Below are 23,717 nucleotides of genomic sequence, written 5' to 3'. Positions count from 1 at the left end.
TTCTTTGATTTGAGACTTCACAAAGCATTCATAAAGGTATCCCCACAAACAACGTAATTCAGGTAAACACATAGCACAACTGATTTCACAGATATACCAATTAAAAATTAACAAATGAAACCTAAGAAAATAATGTAAATTAACAATACTTTCAAAACCAAAAATGTTTAACAATAAAATTTGGATAGTATCTTTTCCGTTCTTATCATTTTTTTTGGTTGGTTGTTCTGCTCCCATATTTTCAGATTTGCTGATCTTCAGGATTAGGCTTGCCTGTGGGGGAAGAGAATAAATTTCTTTTGTAGATGAAAATATTTCGTTGATAAATCATATTATTCCATTTAAATTGTTCTTATCTTATCCAGCTTGGTCTCCAGAGTTGTTGCTGCATGTTTTCAGATATGCTTTGGTCTTAAGATCAATTCACACTCTGTACAGCAGAAATAGCATATTTCTTTCAATTCACAGAATCGAAAGATTTGAAAAGATTTTGAGACTGACCAACAGTATCATCTATGGCAGTCCTATATGCCAGTCTACTTTTATTGCTGTCACAGCCAAAGCCTTTCAGACTAGAAAGGATTATGGAATAATTTATTCATATTATCCTATGTTTTACTAATAACAGGAAATACGCATTTGTGTTTCTGTTGTTTAGGTGTATTGGTAAATTCCCTGCCATATTGCCGTATGGAGAAAAGACAACCTGGATGGATAATTATTCACAATGAATTTGATCCTTATCTGCAAGCTGACAAGGTAGGTCATTCCACTTCATCGAAACAAACTAATAGCTGATCACATAGAGACCACATGATCTCTCCTACTGCTAAAGCCAAAGTACTTCTATAGAATCACTCTTCTGAACACCATTACTATACTTGCTATTTGCACTTGTGTTGGTAATAATAAATAGAAATGCTGCAGCTGCCCTTCAGCATTGGCATTTCGTAGCAGCTTCTGAAGTTCACACCTTGATGTGGTGAATGCTCTGAGGAAAGACTAACAAAATAGATTGTTCTTGTTTTGTTAGGTTGGTTGGTTTGGGAGTGGTTTTGTTGTTGCAGTTTTTTGTGGTTGCTTAGAATGGACTTTTGAATGGAAATACAATAGCTTACAGAATTGGGTTACCAGATCAGCAGCTCATAGCTTGCATTACGCAAATATGAGACTGAGAAATTATTTTGTAATGAAAGCATAAACTATACAGAATATAGTGGAATGCACACAACATAAAGAGACACTCTCCAGTTTCCAAGAGATTGCATTTTTTAACTGCTTACAGTGTTTCTTCTAATTTCAGCGCTGTAGTTTCAATTGGCCAATTGTTTCCTTCTGCTCACACAAAGCACCCAGCAATACTCTGAGACAAAAACTGCACTTGTCAGGTGAAGGACAGAAAGTGTAAACTGCTGAGTAATAGAGGCTAGAAGCTCTGTTAGGGCCTAAGCTCAAAAAGTCCTGCCAAAAGTAGGATAGGTATTTGGTGAGTTAATGTCTAGTAAGATTCAAGTTAGACTTCAGCCTCTGGGAAGTGAAGATGAATGCCAATGCATTAATTAAAATTAAATAAATAAAATAAAATAAAATATCCCACAAAACATAGTAATACTTAAAGCTAAAACTAAAAATTAGGTGTAGATTTAACTCTTTGTTGAGAGGCACCAGAAGAACTCTCAGCTCCTTCCAATTCTGCTTTCTGATCGAAATCAAGAACCGAGGATGCATTTTTCTTAATTAAATGCAGCATGCAGATCTGTGTGTTGGTACTAATTTGTCATATTACCTGAACTATGCTCTGCAAAACCACTTCTGTGGCCAACTCTTTTATGGGTTATTTCTAGAGTACTCACTTTTGTAATGAGCAGTCATTGAATTTAACAGTGGGACCAGCCTCTCCCAAGACATCCTCTATAATTTGTTCCTTAATTACTGATTTCTAGCAAAGACTTCTGTTATTTGACATGGACATTTTTATCAGTCTATAAATGAATTACAGTATTCATCCAATCATAAAATGACATTATGAAAGCAGCTTTTTTGCTGATGTGGTGACTATAGAGTTGCTTGACATTATTCTGGTAACAAAATTTGACTGGATATGTTTTGACATCTAGGAAACAAGGACACTGATGGAAACCGATGGATCCTATGTCGAAAGAAAAACAAGAAACCCATAAAACAAAAAACAGCAATAACAACAACAAAACCCCCCACAACTGGCTGCAGGATGACAGCCAGCAAATTAATAGGTGAATTGTAAAGAACTCCATTCCCAAGGGGCAAAGTCAATAAAGAAAGGACTGGAAAAAAATAGGGAAAAGTGAAGACAAGTCAATGCTTATATTTCTTGTAAAATTAACAGAAAGAAATAACAATGGGAATTTTGGAATTGAAAAGACAAAGGCTGATGAACAGTTAGTTTTATCTAGGATAGTTGACATTCAATAGTCACGTTTCTATTTGTGCTATCCCCTTCAAATATAACTGTGCTCATAAAGCTGACTGTCTCATTATTAAGTGTCCTTTGTTCATGCTTTTAGTCTCTTTCTTAAATTTTGACATAAACATGTTCCAGAATAGTGTGAACAAAATGCCATCCCCAGGAGGACTAGCATTTGTAGACAGGTTGTGCTGTGGACATTTCATTTCAGAAGCCAAGACCTTTTCTTACTCCCCTCAAGAAACTTGTAAACACTTCTGCTTTCACATTTATAAAATGTACTTATACATAATCTCCCAGATCTTGGAGACAAAAAACATGTTTTGGGAATCAATTATGTACACATTTTCACATATTTTTTTCCATTTTGAACTGAGCACTTCTACGTATCAGAGATTGGTCGTTTTTCTCTGTCATTGAGTGATGATATGTCATAGGTAAAGGATTTTTGACAGTGCTTAAAGCAGAACTGCGATAAATAATGCAGCGCCAAGACTTCGGTATTAGCACAGTCAACAAACTCCTCAAAGTAAATGATAACATTTACATATTTTACCACCTGCTGACACCATGTTTCCATTTGTACTGACTCCAGTAGCAGACTATTTCTAAAGCCATAGAAAGACTTGATTATTTTGCTGTTTTTGAGCAGTCTGTGAAGTCCTTGAGCAGCAGATTTTGGAAGCTAGAAGACTGGCATGGCTAGTACATTCTTAGTATTCTTTTGTATCCTGTAGTCAACTACTGTTGACCACTGCTGGATGTAAAACACATATTGGGAAGTTACACCTTTGGCCTTCTCCAGAATGGCTGCTCTTGCTGATGTATTCTCGGGAGAAAAAACAACAACAACAACAAAAAAAAACCCACTACCAAACAACTTACAAACAAAACCCAGACAACACTCACACAAATTAATAAATAACAAGAAATGATCTTGTTAGCAAGATTCTGAAAGCAAAATGCTGAAAATCAAGCAAAAGAAAAATAGAAGTTTCTGTCAAAGTGACTTGGCTACATTTTCCTTAGTTCTTGGCTAGAACATTTCCATTGATAGAGTTGCTAAGTGCATTCTATTTACAAATATAAACACTTGATTTTGATCAGCAAAAATGCATCAGCACACTTGAACAGTGTCAATGATGACATAATTACACTCATAATTTCCTCTCTGTAATGATTTTTAAATGTCAGCAGTCATTTTTTGTCTAATTGTAGCTTGCATGTCAGCACTTCCTCTTAAAACAGCATGTTTCTCTCTGCTGGAATTTCACACCTCTCCACTTCACCAGTGAAGATAATGCATATGATATAGAAGTTCAGGATATTTTCACTTCTGTGCTGTTTTACTATTTAACATCAAGCAGGCAGAACGAAGGTGTTTTTTCTTTTCTTTTTTCTTTTTTTTCTTTTCCAAGTGCAGAGTTTAATCATCTAAGCTGTAAATAAGTATTTGATTTTAATGAACAAATCAAGTATTCATTTATTTTGCCTCCCTGCTGTTGCTGTGCTAATAACCTGTTTATAAGTGTGGACGCGTGATAAAAATATTCTCACTCATCTCTGTTGCATACTTACTTACTAGAGGAGAAGGCTTATCCTGCAATGCCAGACAGCTTCCTGCTCAGTGTTTAACAAACTGTGAAAGCAGGTGACCCTTTCTCTGCAAAGACCGCCTGCTTAACAATGTCACTGCTACTGTCTTATGCTATGGCCTAGAAAGTGACTTATGAAATGCAATTTTGCATGGTGCCAGGCCTCAGGATACCACAGCATAACAAATAGGTGCATCTGGAGTTCATCTCAGCCCTCTTCCTCTTTTCATAGATCACAGACCATGTCATCAAGTCTATGGAAGTGTAGCACTTGTGCAGTGAACTGGAAGCTCTGCATTGAGGTTAGCAGCAAACATTTTCCACTCATCTGAACATACGCTGGAATTTGAAATGGGGGCCAAAGAGGCCTCCTTCAGTCCCATTTGCTCACACCTCATTCATGTCTCTGACAATGCTAAACTCTAGAGTTTTGGAAGTAAAGCTTATATTTACTGGCCCATACATTATCAAAATAAGTAAAAAGCCATAAGGAACACATACTGAGAAAACAAGTCATAAAATCATTCTGAGGTATCTGATAAAAAAAAGAGTACTGTTAGTGCTTCTAATCAAACTCATGCATCGACCCCATTTATATGTTCTAGTGGGTCTCTAAAAGATGAATATATAAATAATGTGCAGTTGATGTGTGTGCGTGCTTTTCTGTCTAAGGCTCATGATAACTTCAATTATTTTCATAATGTTTCTGTAACATTAACACCACAGTTGTGATACATACACAATACTGTGTACATGCCTATAGGCATATGGTGATCATGCATATGTTCACACAAATGAATGCTGTTGACCTACTTGTCTAATTCTTTGTTATTTATGCCATGTTTTGTATTTTACACTTCCATTTTTTTTCCCTTTTTGATTAACTTGGCGCTTCAGAAATTTTCTGGAGCAGTTGGAAAGGACAAGATTTTTTTTTTAACAGGCATACCTTACCTGTCTACGTGTCCAGGAGTAGAGACCACTTGAAAATAGATACTTCTGGGTCACCCTGCTTGGACTGTCCCCAAGGACAATTTCATTAAGGAAGCAAAGCAAATTAAAGAAACTAGCAACCAAGCAGTCAAGAGGCAAAGAAACCAAATTCTTTGAGCACTTACTTCCAGGGAGAATATTAGTCCTGAAGATCTGATGCAGGGTATGCAGTGCGTGACACTAACTTGTTTGTATTTATCTATGTGACAACAGGAAGGAATCAAAAACCAGCAACACTAAAAGGAAACAGACTATAAGAGATGGACCTAGAAAACGAGACACTCATCTAGAACTTTTTCTCTGCCCTTTCCCTTTCCATTTTTCGTACTGGAAAGAAGGAGAAAGTATATTTAATTTAAATTATGTGCAGCGTGCTCAAAGAGAAGTTGACTATTCTGAAACTTTACCACAACATTTCTGGTCCTTAGAAGAAAGCTCCACTTCTATAACAACAACAACAACAAAATTACAAAAAAAAAAAAATCCCCAAACAGAGCAACACCTCCTTTCCTGAGCTAAAGCTAAATCAGGAAAAGGGAAGGGAAGGGAAGGAAAGAACCATTCCTGGAGTTCCTGACAGTTCCATGTGGCTTGTTGGAGGCAGTGAAAAGGATTTGCTTTAGGCTAATAAGGTAAAGAGGCTACTTTGAAGAGCAGGGCCATCTGTTTCTGTAGAATAGTAGTTAAACATATCCGCTTGTCTGTTTGGATGTATCTTTACACCTGCAGAAGACAACGTGAACACTACACTGAGTTACCTGAAGCTGTTACCCTGGCTAGGCATTTTGGAGTTAGTTGATGAGTCTCAGAATTTATCGTTTGAACCTCAAGGCTTCAATGACCTATAAAAGGCAAAATACTTGTCATCATTTTAAGTTCTCATTAATTCCTCCTACCTCCACTTAAAAATGAGGAAATTTAGAAAAGGAAAGGAGAAATTAAGTTTTCCATTTCAATTAATCAGAAATATGGGGTTATTTCATGTTACACACAGGAATTAAGTTTACGTATGCCAACATTACAGACTCAAGCTTTCCTATATATTCAGACAAATAAATAAATGATGCAGAGAGTCAAACACATTGTTCATTTAGTGGCTGCTGGTGGTAGGTTCAGCCTGTAGGAGTACAGAAACTGTCCTCATACCAACTGAAATAGGTATATGTCTTTTCAAAGTAAGACTGTTACTGGCATGTCATTCATGACTCAGACACGCCATACAGGGCATTGGCTTCTGCTGCATCTGAAGGTGCTTGACATCTCATAGAATCATGGCACAAGTTTTTCAAGTTTTCTCTCAGAAAATGATGTACATTGGAGCTAACAGATGAAAAGGTCAGTTGACTTGCTTTCTGTGAACTTGAATTGAACCTCAACCTTAGAAGACAGGGCATAAAGCCTAAAGACAGCTGAATGGTAACCATGACAACAGTATTTCCAAAAACCATACTTAGACAAATTGAGATATAGCAGGTGGGATAACAGTATTTGTACATTTTTTATTATTTGTGTTACTTTTCACTAACAGCAACGTAAGTTATGCAGGTCTTTCCAGATAGTCTTTTAATATACCTTTAATGCTTTTTGCTAATCTTACAAAGTCTGTGCAAAACAGACTTGGTCAAAATATTTTAGATTTAGATACAGTCTAAAAAATATTAAGTCTCATTTATACCTGTCCTTCTTTTGGCAAAATTTGGTGCTATTACTATAGGTTCCATTGAGCTGTTACATTGCATATAACATTTTCATATTTTTGTGACAAAAAAATGAGAATTTTCATTTGTTGCATAAAAATTGCTACCAATTTTTCAAACACTTCACTGTATTAAGTAAGTGAGACAACAGTCTAGCTAAATGTCTATTATTTTTTCCTTAGATTGAGCAAACTTGGTTATTCCTTAGCTTGGACCTTTGTTGACACCGAAGTAAAATACTTTTTGTCTCATTTTTAGAACCTATTTTAACCCAACCAAGTTGCCTTCTTAATCCCCTTTTCTCTAAGTTGAGAACAGCTCTTTCCATCACTTTGGGAATAAAATATGTTTAGTTTAGTTAGAAATGCCAAAGGGGCACTTTCTAGTCTGTAATTAATATCACAGATATTTTTGCTTCCTACACATTCCTCCAGTGAAAGGTTGTGCAGAGCAAGTAACTGAATTCTGTTGTGTCCTGTGGGACTACATTGGAAGCTACACACTCCTCTTTCACACACTGAACAAAAGTCAAATTCTCATTTGCCAGTTTGCTCCCCATCCTCCAAGGTTTGAAAAGATAAAGCTATAGGTGAAAACACTGAGATCTTAATACTGATGATCATAGCTTCTTGGGTAGTATCAAGATAAGACCTGCAGAATTCATATGGCATCTTTTGATATTACATCGCTTTTCTAGTTTCTTATATATTTACTTTATAGCATAGACACTGTGTTTTTATTTATTTTGAGACCTAATTAATTGTAAATATAGTGTTCTTTTCCCTAACAAAACTAAGGTGTTAACAGTTCAGGTACTATCAGATGCATGTATATACATATATATGTGTGTGTATACATATACAAAAGATTATAAGATGTATATGTAATACATTTTTTAATGTATTGACTGGACTGCATTTTATGTATATGATCCTTTTAATTAGCCTGATGTCTTTGGGATCAGCCACTTCTATTATATATCACACACGAGAGATAAACGTAGACTTAAAGTGCAAAAACTCTACTTCTGCCCTCGTAACGTATATCACTTTGAGTTCACCTGATACACTGTCCAGTCTATGAGACTAGTCTAGTCTAGCTTCTCTCACTAGCTATCAGTCACACCTTCTAATCCACTCCACTTTGGGATCTAGATTTGCTTTCCATCTGTCCTGCCCTTGGCAGGTGTGCTTGCAGTCACAGAATAATGATTTAAGCAAGGCTTACCCGTCCTGCAGGGAGAAGCCTTAAATATGATCTGATCTTTAATTTGACTTGACCTCCACTGTCTAGATAACCTGTTTGGCTTTTCCATCCTACAGCCAGAGTGTAAGCTAACACCTAAGTAGTAGGATACACCTAAGGATAAAGACCATGCCAACATTTCACTGTACATTTAGCAGCTTGTTGTATAGATACCATTGTAAGAAAATGCCTGAAGTTTTAAAAAGAGCTGTCCAAAATTTGAATATGCACAGCTCTCCTGTTCTTAAACACAGGGCTCTATTTCTTGTCCTTTCACAGAATCACAGAATCACCAAGGTTGGAAAAGACCTTCAAGATCATCCAATCCAACCATCCACCTATCACCAATAGTTCTCACTAAACCATGTCCCTCAGCACAAAATCCAACTGTTCCTTGAACACCCCCAGGGTCGGTGACTCCACCACCTCCCTGGGCAGCCCATTCCAGTGCTTGACCACTCTTTCAGAAAAGTAATACTTCCTAACATCCAGCCTAAATCTCTGCCGGTGCAGCCTGAAGCCATGAAAAAGAAAGGGGCTAAAAATAAAGGGACTAAAAATGGAAACTTTCTTTGCCCATTCCCATTGCTGGTTCTAGTACATGCATATGTTAGGTTGGATCAATTTTCAGATGAAGGACTGACAATAATTGTTGGGTGTGCCAATGACAGTTGAAGCAACAATGACATCTATCTTTCATTGATGTTTTTTGACTAAATTATCATTACTTCAATGTGTGGAACCCTTTCCTACTTTGGAGAAAGAAGGAGTAGAAAACCCCATAAATATTACATCTCACACACCACTTTATCTCGTCCTTATTGCATTAATGCTAGTATAAAGTCACTTTGAAAGAGTGCTATGGACACCAGTGCACATCATTAAGTCTCCTGGTACTGAGAAATTCAATAGCAGTGACAGCCTGGAGGCTTTAGTCAACAGAAGACCTATGGCAAAAGCAATATTGATCGGTCAAGCTGTTCTCTTGCTGTGACACTCCCTCTGCCTGCTTCGGCCCATCTGCTGGCCCGGGGCTCTCTAGGGACATGTGCTATTGCAAAAGCAACAGTTTGTGCCTGATGCTTGGCACCATGGAGCCTGCAGTCAGCTGTAACTGAAGGCTGTTCAAGCCATCTAGCAGAAGTGCAGCCTGGAATTGGCCTTGACATAGTAACTCTGGGTGTCACCAACACAAATTGCAGATTAAGCCTGTTTTCATCACTAGATAGCGTCATCTTATTCATTCCATCTTACATGCTATTAGCCTAAGAAAATTTGAAATTAAAAATGATGTTAGCTGGGATTTGCATTGCAGTGATGCTGCAATGCAAAATCTTGAGAGAAATGAAGTATTATCAACAGCAACACACCCTAGGATGCCCTCTCTCCTTCCAACCAAGAGAGTAACTCCACACTGCACAGAACAAACCTAATCAGTTACCAGCATAGCTGTGGAAGGTACTGACATGTCAGTGTGGCTCTGTGCCTGTGCTGGTCCTGACACTGTGCCACACTGGTATATCTAGGGTCCATAATGGCTGGGTTAATGCAAAGCCCAAGGCCACAGCAGCAAAAACTGTTTTTTAGTTTTATTTTTTGTAGATAAAAGGGAAAGAGACATCCACTGTCTTACAGTCATCTGCAAAAAGTTTCTGCCTTCCCAAATGCTTAGGGTCTTTAGTAGGAAAGAAACAGACTGACTTCTCCAGTAAATTGTGAAAACATGTCCTTGACTGTTGCAGAGGTTCCTCAGTAAAACACAGCTGGATGGTTGCCAGTGAAGCCTCAGTACAGTAGTTGGCTAGGGAACAAGGATGCCCTGGCAACCACACGTTAGTAAGGATGCTGCATAATCTTTAGCAAACTGTTGTGTCCTAAGCCTGAGGGCGAAGTAGGGGGAGAAAGTCTGCTTCCCAGTGATTTACATAGGAGTTGCTGCACAGCAGCAAGGGAACACAATCTCCACGGATTGAAAGCAATGGTATAGTGATGGAGCATTAAAAGTTTCTGGATAAAGAACTTTAAACAATTTTGCAGGTGCACTTACTCTTTCTTGTATCTGTTCGAAACTACAAAATGAGGCAATGCATGGGATGGAAGATCTAAGGGAACATCACATCAACTCCTTTCAAGAAAAAAAAAAAAAAAAAAAAAAAAAGCTTATGGAGGGAAAGGGAGAAAATCCAGGTTACGAAATGTAATTGCTTCAAAGTGCACTGACATCTTTTTGATCCATGATTTAGTTTTGCAGCCTTCAGCTCTTCCTTTGTGTAACTAATTGTGCACCAGTGCACTAGGAATAGTCATATGTTTGATAAAGGTAGATGTCTTCTCTTGCTCTGTAAGAGCCTCATCAGGTCAATTCTTGCATTTTGAGGAAACAAGGTAGTCTCTCTTCAGAAAACTGCTATACCACCGCCACCACCTCCCCCACCCCAGCCTAAAACTTTCCAGGAGATATCATTCTTAAATGATTTCATAAATGCAGACTTCTGAGAAAAATACTAGGAATCAGACTATTACCTTAAAATACCAGTGATACTTGCAGCCACTAAGAACTATGGCCACGTGCATTCATTAATTCTGCCTGCTATTGGCAACCCAAAATCTACAGCAGCTCTACGTGAGGTACAGGTGAGGTCTGGTGACTTCTAACATCCTGCACATGCATTTAGCTGGTTGCTCCTTTATGTGATAGGAACAGCCACTGCTAAGAAGCAGATTGATACCATCACAAGAGATTCTTGTTCACTGGGCAGTGGAACAAATTCTGGAGCAGATCTCATGTATTTCACAACAGTGGTGTATATGTTATTTCAAGGTATTAGCTAATATTTATGAAGTATTTGAAATTCTCAGAGGAATCATAAAGTTGCTATAGGCATTATCACTGTTATAGTAACTGATAGGAAAATATTGTTTTTAATACATAAATGCTAATTTTGTTTTCTTTCATCTCTTTTGAGTATTTATGTGCTTTGTAAAATTCATTGTGTATTTTTCTGTGTCCTTTGATGTCTAGGAATTTTATAGTGATCTTAAATATTGATTTTATTTTTAAGTCTTTTTTTCATGCAGACCTTTAGGGGAGGTTTGCTAATGGTATGTACGTTTGTTTGAGTTAAATACTTTAATGCTAGGGGAGGAGATCAGTTTGACAAGGAATTCAACTGCTTTTGTTTTTGCTTTTTTTTTTTTAAAGGAGAGGACTGATGGATTCAAGAGTATTTGACTATATCTGGTTGACTGAACTGTTTCCTCAAGGAAGTATTCATTCAGTCAATGTTCTAAGGGTTAAGAAAACAGAAACCCACAGTTTTTAGTGAGTTGTTGTTATGTACGTTGCCAGGGGAACTGTAGCTGGAATGTTGAAATGTGTTGTTCCTCCCCAAACCCACAGGAGTGGAGCTTAAGTATGTTGGTGTACTCTAATCCTTGCAATTAGCTTCTATGTGGTAGGGGGCTTCTGGAACTGAATACGTGTTAGTAACACAAGGCAACATTCCCACCATTCTGGTTGGAACATACTCATTACTTATGTGAATTAAAATTTAAAGCAGAAAATGAAGTATATTAAAAGCCTCTCTTATTGCTTCTTCCTGAACCCCGTCTTTTAGCGATACACACTATAGAAAATAAAGATCTTCAAGGAACATTCCTTAAGACTTAGGCAGGAGAAATCATGAGGTTGATTGATTTTGACACAGGTCTGTGTTGCCTCTCATGCAATTTTACTGCTGTGTACTTGGATGAAATTCTATTGAAAATAACTGAGAATAGAGGAAACAAATTTTAACTGTTTCCATTTTAATGATCAGGCTTTTGGACTGCCAACAGCTCTGCAGAAAATCTAATCAAACTCTATTCATTGCCAGATCAACTGCTGTAAGAAAAATCTATATCTATATATCTGTAGAGTTCTACTTTGACTTAGATCCTTCAAGAAACCAGGAACAATTATGAGGTCCAAACCATTCCAAACCCTTCCATCACACCATCACTCTCAGCTATTGGTCCTTGGCTGCCACCATGCTTTTCCTCAAGTGGCCTGCTAGCAGCACCTAGTTGAGCTAAACCTAGCTCAGCAGCATTCAGGCCCTGTTTAAGTCAAATATTTTTCAAAGCAGAAATTGATCCACATCTTAGTTTATGCATTTATTCTGCTATGTGGTAGAATCTGTTTTTTGTTTTGTATATGTACATTCTCCTGTCACTCAACATAACTTTTTCTTAATGCCCAAGATAAACTAGCCATTTCCAATTCCAATGGACATGGAAAACAAAAATTACTTCCTCTATTACAGTTGTCCTTTAAACATTTCAAAGCCCTGTCTTTTCCTTTCTGTATACTGAACAATACTTTCCCAAACCATGGTTTCTAAATACCTGATTACTCTTTTTACCTTCTGTTACTCCAAATGAGGAACAGCATCCTAGGCTATGGCTCCTGTGACAGACTACAAGTCTTCATCTGATCAGTGCAGAGGTAGATTACAAACATTTTATCCATGTAAATCCTGTGCATACATCCTACTGTGACATTTCTTTTTTTTTTTTTTTCGCTTCTGCCTCAGTACCAAAACATTAAAACATTGACCACCAAGCTTTCTGCATCCATATAAAACAGCAAACTTACTCTTTCAGTATGTCCTGGGATCTCCATCCTCCAGTTGTCCAAACTAATGATCGTCTGAACTGAAGAACAAGGAAGGAGACTGGTTCACTCTTCTGTCTTCCACAGCCCATTATCTCAAAGCTTTCTTCAAACTCTAACATTCATAGCAAGTAGAAAACCAGATCCACACGATCAGCGATAAGAAACCTAGGGGAGAGAATTTAGGTCTTCTATCAAAGGTCAGAAGCTAAGGGTCCTACTTCCACTGTGATCAGAACAAGTGGACAGTGCTGAAGGTAACTTGGGAGTGCTAACCGCTAGTTCACATTTCCCAACCACAGTGCTGGCACCATTTGCATGAGGCTTCCTGATGAAAACAATGTTTTCAAATAAAGAAGACATAAAATCCTGCTCTGTGATTTCTGTGCTCTTTTGCTCCATGTCATTTGATTCTGTGAGGCAAAGAAGGGTAACTCAAGAAAGCATAAAATTTTGGTTTACTATCTTACCATCATTTACGCATCAAGGCTGCACTAAGACGCAGTGGCAGAAGCTGAACATGGCTTTCCTGCACTCTGCTTGGCGCAGGTTTGTATTCATCACCCAGACTTACCTACAATGTTGTTTAAGCAATCTCTTTAGATATCTAAAGTTTCTAAACTGAACTCAAAACAGAAGCTCTGAGACGAGCTCAGTCTGCTACGTAGAAGACAACCTACAAAATGCAGAGGGAAACTGTAACCAAAGTTCTACACTCAGATTAATTCTGCAATGGGTACTAAACACCAGAATCCTAACAATAGATAGGCATTCCTTACCTTGCTTTATTTCTTGCCATTTGCAAAAAAAATAGCAAGAAACAAAATGAGCAAAAAAAATTGCCTTTCCCCTTTTATTAGATACAGGAAACTCTTTTGTTTTGGCACTGGTTCTATTTGTCATTCACAAAGTTTGTTTTTCTCTCAAGTTTTTTGGGAGCTTTTTATTTCCTGTCAGAGTGAGGAGGAGAAAACTGTTTCGTCTGTAAGTTATGCACCCCTTACAGTGCCCCTTAGTTACACAGCACAAGGAAAAGAGAAACAGAATCCATGGCATCATGCAGAAATGCCGCACTATATAGTTTGCCCTGGTTAAACATTTCCAGAAAGGGAATGAGACAACACTGGAGATCCCAAACGTCTTTTGGCCATTGTGCTGCAGGGAATGCAGGCATTTTGGGTTAAACGTTCTGAAGGAGTGCTGGATTCTGGGCAAATTTTGGTTTCAGATCTGAGCTGCAAAGGTTAGAATTATTTCCCATTTGTAACACTAAAACAGTGTCTCCTCCATGCCTGAATATGGTATCTGGTGCCCTGAAAAGAGATACTTAGATGGTGCAGGAGAGCTTCTGTTCAGTTTAGTCAGATTTCACTTACCTTTCTTAATCTTTATCCAAACAAGTGCGCTTGCAAAATAATGCACAAAGTCTTGCGTGTACTGATATTAGTTCTATATAGTACGTAACTCTGTCATTTTCCCTTGTTCTCTAGGTATTCAGAGAGATGTCAAACTGGAAAGGAAAAAAAAAAAGGCAATTTAATCACATTTTACAAACCTTCCAGGAGGAAAGTTTTGCATATTTGGACAAAGTCTGAGATTGTCTCACTTGGTTCTCCTTATCCATTTTTTATTCAATTTATCTTGTTCTGAAGTGCACTGGTGAAGGAAGCTGAGTGTTGAATCCAGTCACCTCCTTACAGCTGCAAGGGTTTTCTGAATTATAGTTAGTGCATTCACAGACAGCAGCCCCTCATCTAACAGCAGGATGGATCAAATCACTGGATTGAGACAACATCTTACATGAAATTTGAATGCATCTTGGGATTTGTGTTTGTTGCTTTTTCTTTGCTAGCAGTATTTGAACCTCCCTCGTTCCTATGCATATGCCTCACAAGATGCCTCACACACACCTTCAAGATTACTTTATTTTGTTTGTATTTATTCTCCTTAAAACATCATGCATTATTTAAAGTTTCAAGGACCTTTCAAAACTGACATCACTGACAAACTCCATGCAAAATGTTGGACAGTACAGCATCTTTTGGCTGTGCATTAAACTGGGAGACAACAGGATTGTAACAGCGTAAACAGGAAAAAAAAAACAACACTGAATGTATATGTTGTTAATACGGTAGCAGAAAATATGTTTCTACAGCAGTTACTATTGGTTAATAGAAAAGCCCTTTTCTGATCTGTAAGTATTGTTACCGTAAACTAAGAATTGTAGTTTATCTGCTGTTCTGTCAATTAAATTTCTTTCTGTTATGTTCAATTAATTAGTTATTGGAAATAGAGCGAGGAAAGGATCCGTGCAATGAATCAAGCCTTTCAGCACACTCAGCTGCTGGGGATGGGGGCATACATCTTCTTTTCTGCAGCTATGTGGAGCAACAACAACAAGCGCCGAGCCCATGGCCTTTGGTTAGCCTCTGCATTTTTACACTAGGATTTGTTCAGTTGACATAAAATGGTAGCTGAGGCATTCCAAACCACCACTACAGGAGGCCTCTACAGGGGGAAACACAGACCCTAAACATGCTCCCCAGAGCCCCCCTAACCAGGTTCAAAGAATGCAGCTTTAACCACTGCTCAGAAGAAACCCCCACCAACTCAGAGGCCACCCTCTGCTCACAAAACCTAGTCCCTTCCCTGCAGGCATTTGGGATCCTTTGAAATGGAAAATTTATGCTGTACTGAAATAGTTCATACTATAATAAACAACTAGTGCCATCATTCTGCTGGTATTCAAAGCGCAATTAAACCTCACGTGAGTACAACGTTTGGGGTGCAGAGGTGGGGCTGTGGGGTGCAGGCAGTTCACCGCCAGATATTTTTTCCCAGCGGAGCAGAATTTACTGCTGCTCCCCCAACTTGCTTGCCTTGCAGAGAAATCCCCACCCCCCTCCCCACGGTTACATGGGGGCTGGTGGGGGATTATATAACTTATAGGTCAATTTGTTGTTTGGGCAGAAGCGCTGCAAGAATGTGGTATGTTGGCTGAAGCTGTTTGTTTGCTTAAGTTCTCAGAGTTCAATGAGGTCATTTTCTCATCTTCCCTGTGTTTTCTGTATTTTCCACAGACCTGCCAGCCTCACACAACACCCTCTTTCTTCGCATTAGAAATGGAAACACGTCCTCTGCAGGAATTTTCCACTTAATAGCTCCTGCTTTCCTACCGGGGGCCTCAGTGCACCACCACTGCAATGCTGTATTTCTTTCCACTGCAGTTTGACATTTTGCAGCCAGAACAACGAGCGGCATTCACTCCATCCTGCTTTTTGAAAAACATATCTCTACAGGCACACAGAAAGCACCCGGTGCAGCCATTGCCACAGGAAAATGGCAGAGGTATTTAAGCATCATTACAGGTCACAAAGGATGTGGCATTGTCTCAGAATACTGATCTTTCATACAGTCTCTTTTCCTTGCTCCTCCATTCTCCCCCCCAACCCTTTTACACATATACACACACTAAAGCCTCTGCCCTGCTCTCCTATTACAAGCCAGGCTCGTGTTCTACGCTTGATTATAATTGTTTGCCTTTGTGAATTATTTCCTTTGTACAATGTTTGCAAACTGTATATAAGGTTCTGATATTGTGATGAGCAGAAATGCAGACTGCAGGTGATCTCCGTGGTCAACAAGGAGCCTGCTTTAAAATGCGCCAAGTGACCTGTCAGAAAGCAGCAACATTTGCAAACTGTTTACTGCTAAGATGCAATGATGTGGTCTGAAATGCAGCAAGCTAAGGACTGGAGCAAAATGGGATCTCAGAGAGTCGGTCAAGCACAACACAGAATATTTTCTTTTTAGTATTATTATTATTTGTAAAGCTTGAGCTTTATTATAAATTATTAAAATGTAATTTCTCTTTGCTATTTCTGTGAAGTATTTGTATATTCCTTCACAGAAAGATAAATGTCTGGAGGTAAACATCATTTATAGCTGGAAGGAGGGTTTCCCCTGTCTGCATAGTGGTAGAGTCTCAGACAGCAAGGTCCCAGTAGGTCAGACTGGCACATTGAATTGAGTATCAAATGAAACTGGTATTCTGGAAAAAGGGTGGAAAGAGGAAGAGGGGCGTTAGTAAGGAGGTTGTTCAGGCCAGGAGGGTGGGCCACAGAAAGACAACGAGGAAAAAAATAGGATTGATGATTTGCAGGACACCTAGGGTATTTCTTTCAGGGGGTATTACTTCCACTTTTAACCAGGAACAAGAGCTGGTAGAAAAAAAAAAAAAAAAAAAGCGGCAGGAGCTGACAGCTTTGTGCTGATCAAAGGGAAGTAGCATTGAATGCCTGCCTTTGCTAGCTATTTATTAGAAAGAGAGAAGGGCTCCTTTGCCATTCTACTTGGGAGAGAAGGGATTAAAGATCAAAAAAGAAGGGAACTGACCTGACTTCTTTGTTCAGAAAATATTTCTCTTTTTCTTTTTTTTTTTTTTTTCCTCCTGCATGTCATGCTGTCCACTATAAGACAAAAACACCCTTTCTTTTCGGTGTTGCTGCCTTTCTTTACTTCTTTACTCATTGAGCAAAATTTCTGGTGATGAACAATTCCTGCAGCATCTTTTTTTTTTTTTTTTATGGTGAAGGAGGCCCCCCTTGAGAAAACTTAGTTAACTGTCTTTTAGCCTGATTAACCTAGGAAATAAAGTTTGAATGCACAGCTGGGATTCTATTAGGATCATCAGTTCACATAGATAACAGCAAAAGGTGTTAAAATGCACTTCACTGGTGCAAGTGATCTCATGTTGTAAAAATGATTATTCCCAGCAGAACAGGGAAGGATTAAGGGGCCACGTCTACATCTGGGAAACTCTGTAAGTGTTGTATTAGCATTAATACGTGTATTGATCACACACACAAAATAAGCACATAAGGATGGTAGCAAATGGCACAGTGCATTAAACCTGCTCTAAAGTCAGTGAAATGTGAGCGTCTTTACTCCCAGAATTGCAACAAAGCTGTTAAGCAGTTTCAATAAAACTGGCGAATGCCTGCTTGTATGATTGTGGATCATTGTGGATTACCTGCCACGTAAAAACTGTTATCAAAATAAGACTCTCTCATTGCAGAGATTTTGAAGGATTGTGGGGTAAATTTGGTATTCTATCTCTAAACCGAATGAACAACATATTTCCCCTGAATTTCATCACAGTGGCTCAACTGCTCATCTATATTCTCCAAACATGTTTGTTGCATGGACCAGAAGAGAACTGCTGCTTCTCACTGCGGATAAGAGTGAGAATAGATGACTGTGCAAGCAAGGCTGAGGTAGACATTTAAAAAAATAAACGGTGTTGACCAGACATTTGAATAACTCAGCAGTGAAGTGAATAGAACAAATAGAACAGAGTAAACAGAACAGTTGGAAGGCACCTTCAGAGATGATCTAGTCCAACTGCCTGATCACTGTAGGGCTAAGTAAAAGCACCAAGAGCACTAAAAGTGGGTATAAAGCATTGAAGGCATTGTACAGAAAGGCATGGGGCATCAGCCGCCTCAGGGAAGCCTGTTCTAGAGTGTGACCACCTTCACAGTAAAGAAATACTAACGTCCCCTGAACCTCCCTGGTGCATCTCTGTGCCATTCCCACACATCTTGTTCAATTCAGCTGAATACTAAAATCTGTTTCAACTGAAGAGCAACCACAAGCATCAAAATGATACATAACTAAATATGCATGATTTTAAAGCAAGATTTTTGATACTGTAATACCAAAATTAGGCTAGCAGTTGAAATACATGGAAAAAACCATCGGGTCTTTTCTGATCTACAACCTTCAGCACTACCCAAACAAATCCTTAAATGAAGCAAGTCCTCAAATGGAAATTAAAAATGTGAATCTCAAAAAATAGTTATGTTTGTGCTGTAATCTTTCAGCTATGCTATTTATTGACAATCACCATACTAGCACAGCATACAGGAAAGTTTTGGTAAAAACTACTTTAGCACCATGATAGATGGTGAAAGAAAGACAAATTATTGACTTTACTGCTAAAAATATTATAGTTACACATGTTCAAATCTTGTCAAGCAGTTGCATCTTTCATTCCTGTATTAAAGATTTCTTTTAGTGGATATTTGAAATATTGTACGTGCCTATCACCACAGCAGTGACATTTGTTATTTTGCTCATCAAAATGTCACCTGCCTATCAAGATAGCTAGAATAAGTAGGAGTGGGAACTCTCATGGAGTCATACATAGCCTTTTTTTCTGCCAGCAGATGTATATTGACAGGCACTCACACTGGCACAGAATAGCAACAGAATTTAGCTTTCCTGACTGCAAAATTAAAGGAATCTTTTTATTATTATTTAATTTTTTTATTATTATTATTATTTAATTTTTGAGGCAGTTGCCTCAAAAAGATGTTTTAGAAATTGCTCCACAACATTAAGGGAGGGGTAGCGGGACTGTTAGACCAGCCAGTTTCTGACAATAGAGGATTGTTCTCATAGTAGTTCGTATTTGTAAAGAACTTTGAAGATGAAGAGGACTCTGTAAATGTTTTTTAAGTACTATAACATTTTGAACATTCTTAGCGAGAACACTTGGTTGCTCTAAAAGTCTGAAGAAAACCTCAGCCAAGGGCCTAGTAAGAGCCAGGTGACAAAAGAGACAGGAAATAAGGATGCTAGCAAATTCTAAACAGTGAGGTAAAGACAAAATGAAAACCCAAGCCTATAAAAATACAGTGAGCTTTTCAGAAACGATACCATTACGACAAATGATCAACAAAGTTTAAAATGCACTGTGTTTCTCCACCTACCCCTTAGTAGATCTTAAGTACCCTTCAATGCCTTGGAGTCAGATTTCATGCCAAAATGTCTGTGTTACTAGTTTTGCAAGTGCTACCACTAATTGAAACCACGTAATACTGCAGTTCTAAAATAAGGCAGGCAGGGCATCCCTGCTGAAAAGCTACCCAGCAGGACAAACCCTTTGTTCTCTTCTAAAGCGAACTAGTTCAAGGAAATGTTGTCTAAATCATTACAACTAAATGTATTTTGAATTTCCTCCATACCATCCCCCCACCTATAATTTTCCTTGTTAGTTATCAAAGGACTTCACTTTTCTTGTCAACTGCAAAAATGGTTTTAATATGCACACTTGTCATTTCTAGGTGTATAAATTTTGCTTTTGCAGAGATCTTACATGGCACATATTGTTATCACCTGTGGGTAGGGTGGTTAATTAGCAGAGTCCAAGTCCTATTTTATTTCATTTATACCAGAGTAATTTAAACTAGAAAAATGATCACAGGCACACTCAGTAATTTAACTCGCACCTTTCAAGGCTGATTTAGTAATTATATTTTAGTTGAATGTGTTCAGGAAGCTTTTACACTGCTTGTTTTCCTCAACAACATAGCCTCTCCTCCTTCCCAGCTCTCCTTCACCCTGGCTCTTTGTCTTTCTGGATAGTGTTAGCTGCATTCATTTAAGAAATTAGAAAATTGCAGCTGACATTATTTTGTTGATTGTAAGATCTACAACTTGCAAAAAGAGTTAGGAGGGCTGGTGTTTTGCTTCCCCACGTACTTTCAGCACTACTTCCATTTGACCTAAAAGAACAGGGTAACAGACCGACCTCTGTTGTCAGGGCTGAGATGTCCGTGTGGATAACCACAGTGTGTAGACATAAACATCCCTTGACACCTGGTTTTTTAAACCTCAAAAGCTACCCTCATTGTTATTAGAAGTCACTGAGCAATATGCATGAACACCAGTGGAGTGGGTAATATGGCTGTGGCCCAGACCTGAAGTGACCCGATTAAAGAAGGTTCTCAGTCACAGTGGATGGGAAAACTGATAGTTGGGTGTAAATGGTAACTTGCAAATACCTGATTTGCAAGCTTGATATTGAAGGCCTTACCCACAGTGTTCCTCTTTTAAATCTACTGTTTTGGACACTGACTTCAAGGCTTAGGAGGATTTTCTGGGATGTAATGACTTGCAGAATCTTTTTTTTTTCCTCATTTTTTGTGGTAATATCAAGATTCCAGAAAAGGATTGTACAGTTTTTCAGTTGAAACTGTAAAGTAGTAGACAAATAGGTAAGCACTTCCTTTCCAATGCTCCCGAAAGCCTGACCTTAACTGATGCTAAATGATACCCAATTAACCATATTCTCATCACAAGCACACAATACAATTAAATCATCTTATAATTACCAGTATAAACTACCAGTTTATGGATGTCTGCTACAGATTATAAACCAAAGATCAAACTTTTAAGATTTATTCACGTTGAGAAATATTTTTTAATATGCTTTTCCTTGACTAAAAATTTTTACTTCAATATATCAAATAATGTGGTATGTACAAAAAAATATTTCCTGAACATTGGTTATCTCATCTGTGGGGAAGCAAAATCTCAACAGTAACATCACTTGTAATTTAGACTGCTGGTGGCAAAGTTATTTCTTTCCTTGAGTCCAGGTCTTTGGAGACACTGTTTAGTCTTTGAGTAATGGGAAACCTTTTGTGGATATGGAACTTCTGAGGGGAAGGGAAGGGTTTTCTTTAGAACAAGAAAAATGTCTGTGGAATTTGTTTGAACTTACAGTCTGTGATTAATGATTCTCTATTCATTGAAAAACTGTAGCTCTCGTTAAGTCATTAACTGAAAAAAAATCAGAATTACGCCTAAGAAATCCAAGGATCAACCTTTTTTCTGGTCAGTGAAAACAAAGGGGACTGTAGCACTATTAGCCTCAAATTTTGAGGAAGAAGCCTGATATTTTATTGCCTTCTCTCTGCTTTACTAAAGACAATTCCTGAACTTTGCCAAGGGCTGCACATTGCTTGTCTAGGTTAATAGGTGAGTTATCAGAATGCAAGATATATGTCAGCAATCAAAGAATTAATGAGCAGAATTTTGAAAGCTGAGGAAGCCTTTGCAAATCCCCAAAATAGAGAGAAATCTGTTCTTGAATCTTCTGAAGTGAATTGTTAGGGCAGCTGCTGCTATACTTAAAGCAGAGTGAATAGACAAAGAGGTTCAGATGCATGAGCTATGCTTAATCACCAAATAATAACAAGAAGGAACTCCTTAAAAACCCTCTATGAGATCATGCTCAAATTAGCTACACATTCAAGTTTTAGAGCAACAATTTCCTCACTTCTATTTATGGGAAAATTGTAGTATTTATACCAGCCTCAGAACTTCCTGCATCACATGGCACAGATGATTTTCTAATTGACTCACCCTCTATATTTCTTCATCCATGGTCCCATTGCAGATTTTTTCACTGTGGAGCTCAGAGAATGTAAAGATCTCCTCAAGGTCCCCCCCAGATAACATTTGGGTGTGAAGAACAGAAAAATTAGCAGAACTTTCCTGATGCCTAAAAAAGTGTTTTTCCTTTGAGACTTCGTGATCTGAGCTGTATTTATCTGCTTACTGCTTTTTTTCACAGTGAACAGTGACAGAAGGATGGACAAGAATTTGATTTTTATGCAGTTCTTTTCACACTGAAGTTATTCCACTAGATGTAGGCAAGCAGTGTGCCTTGTCAGAGGCTGTTAAGTGTGTTTGCTGGATAAGCAGAATAGAGCGGTCAATTTGTGGTTAATGATAATTTTCATAAAGCTCCAGACAATGCTAGCTTTTTTCAGTGGGATAGTAAAAACAACTTGGCAGGACACTCAAGGGGTAGCAGTATATCCCCAATTTTTTTCCTTCTCTTCTTTCCTCTCTCACCAAAAATCTTTAATTCTTGGAACCAAGGGAGTAGCAACCTGAATTTTGCCTTTTATCTCCTCCTTAATGTGCCTTTTTCTCATTCATTCAGACATAATAAAATACTACACTTCACTGCATAAATGATGAAATATTGCAGGAGTGCATTTCAATGGTATTAGATGCCTAAATATGCAGTTAGGAGCACAGCAGGAATTTTCAAAGAACCAGAATCATCTTGCTGTATTTCCTCCTAAGAGTCACTGGTCCAACAGCCATTTCTACAGGAGCAGGGTTGAATCATTTTGGTTAAATTAAGAGGAAGCTTGAATTGGACATTTATTGGACGCTTACCTCTGGTGTGGAGCAACAGAGTGCCTGTACCCCAATCAGAGTAAACACCAATATCGAGTCATTTGGCAAAGTCTGATCATTTACTCTGCAGCTCAGAATCACCCCTAGTATAGGGGTTAAAAGTTTCTCAGGAGGGAAAAGGCTCAAATAAAGTTCTCTCATCAAATGGGTGAATGATCTGAACATTGCTGGATTTTTCACCGCTGGGAAAGAAGGGAACTTTTTCAATTTCTTGCATGTATAAATCATGCCTCCCAGCACATCCAGTACTTGGACTTAGACAAACAGAAACATAATACAAATCAATGCCTGAAAGGAAAAGACTATGTTTTTCAGATAGCTTAGTGAAAATAAATGTCAGTTTTGGGTCAACTGATACATTTCATTTCACCTCAAATCAATTGCTCACACAAGTCTAAATAATTGGTGCTAGAACCACACTACAGAAGCTATTGGCAGGAGCACAGCCAAACCTGAATGCTCTAAGGCTGCCTGGACAGATGATGTTCAGGCAGTAGAGGAGAAATAGGCATATTATCAACTGACTACATGAAAAATATAGTATTCCTTCTCTCTTTTTCTACTTACCTCCACTGAAGGTGTCTCTACCATATAGCATTCCACCCTTCCTCATCACCTCAAGTTTCACTGAAATATTTCCTGTAGGGCTCTGGTACTGCTGCTGAGCTCAAGATGCCAGGTACACCCCACTTCTGCTTGAAAACTTTGAGAGCAGTACATGACTAGGGCACCAGTCAGTGTTGTCAGGAGTCTCTGTCACACTTGTTTAAAACAGGCACAAAAGGACTAGGCAAGCTGGATGAAGACCTAATAGGAAAACAGAAGGGTGAAGGTCATACTTCATGAATCTTTATGAATAAAAGGGTTTATACTACCGAGCTGAGCTTGCTGACAAACCAGCTGTCGAAGAAGCACTCCTGCTGTGAATATGGAAACCATTTAAGTATGGATGGGAGGAAGAATATCCTACCTGGGCAAATTTACATACCTTGTTCTAGAAGGACTAAAAAATACATGCCAAGGAG

At 38.3% G+C, this 23,717-nt stretch overlaps 1 long non-coding RNA gene across 1 annotated transcript; it reads right to left on the bottom strand.

Moving 5' to 3' along the window:
- Window positions 1-205: 205 nt before the first annotated feature.
- Window positions 206-23,471, bottom strand: LOC128081968 (uncharacterized). Its single transcript, XR_008207482.1, has 4 exons — window positions 23,260-23,471; window positions 14,004-14,137; window positions 12,610-12,795; window positions 206-273 (listed from the first exon to the last, which is right to left on the bottom strand). It is a non-coding gene; the product is annotated as an uncharacterized LOC128081968 (long non-coding RNA).
- Window positions 23,472-23,717: the final 246 nt, after the last annotated feature.

Source organism: Tympanuchus pallidicinctus, unplaced genomic scaffold (assembly GCF_026119805.1).
Source record: "Tympanuchus pallidicinctus isolate F22 unplaced genomic scaffold, pur_lepc_1.0 scaffold22, whole genome shotgun sequence".
NCBI classification, from domain to species: domain Eukaryota; kingdom Metazoa; phylum Chordata; class Aves; order Galliformes; family Phasianidae; genus Tympanuchus; species Tympanuchus pallidicinctus.
Note: the sequence above shows the minus strand (reverse complement) of the source record. Positions and strands in the feature narration are given on the sequence as shown.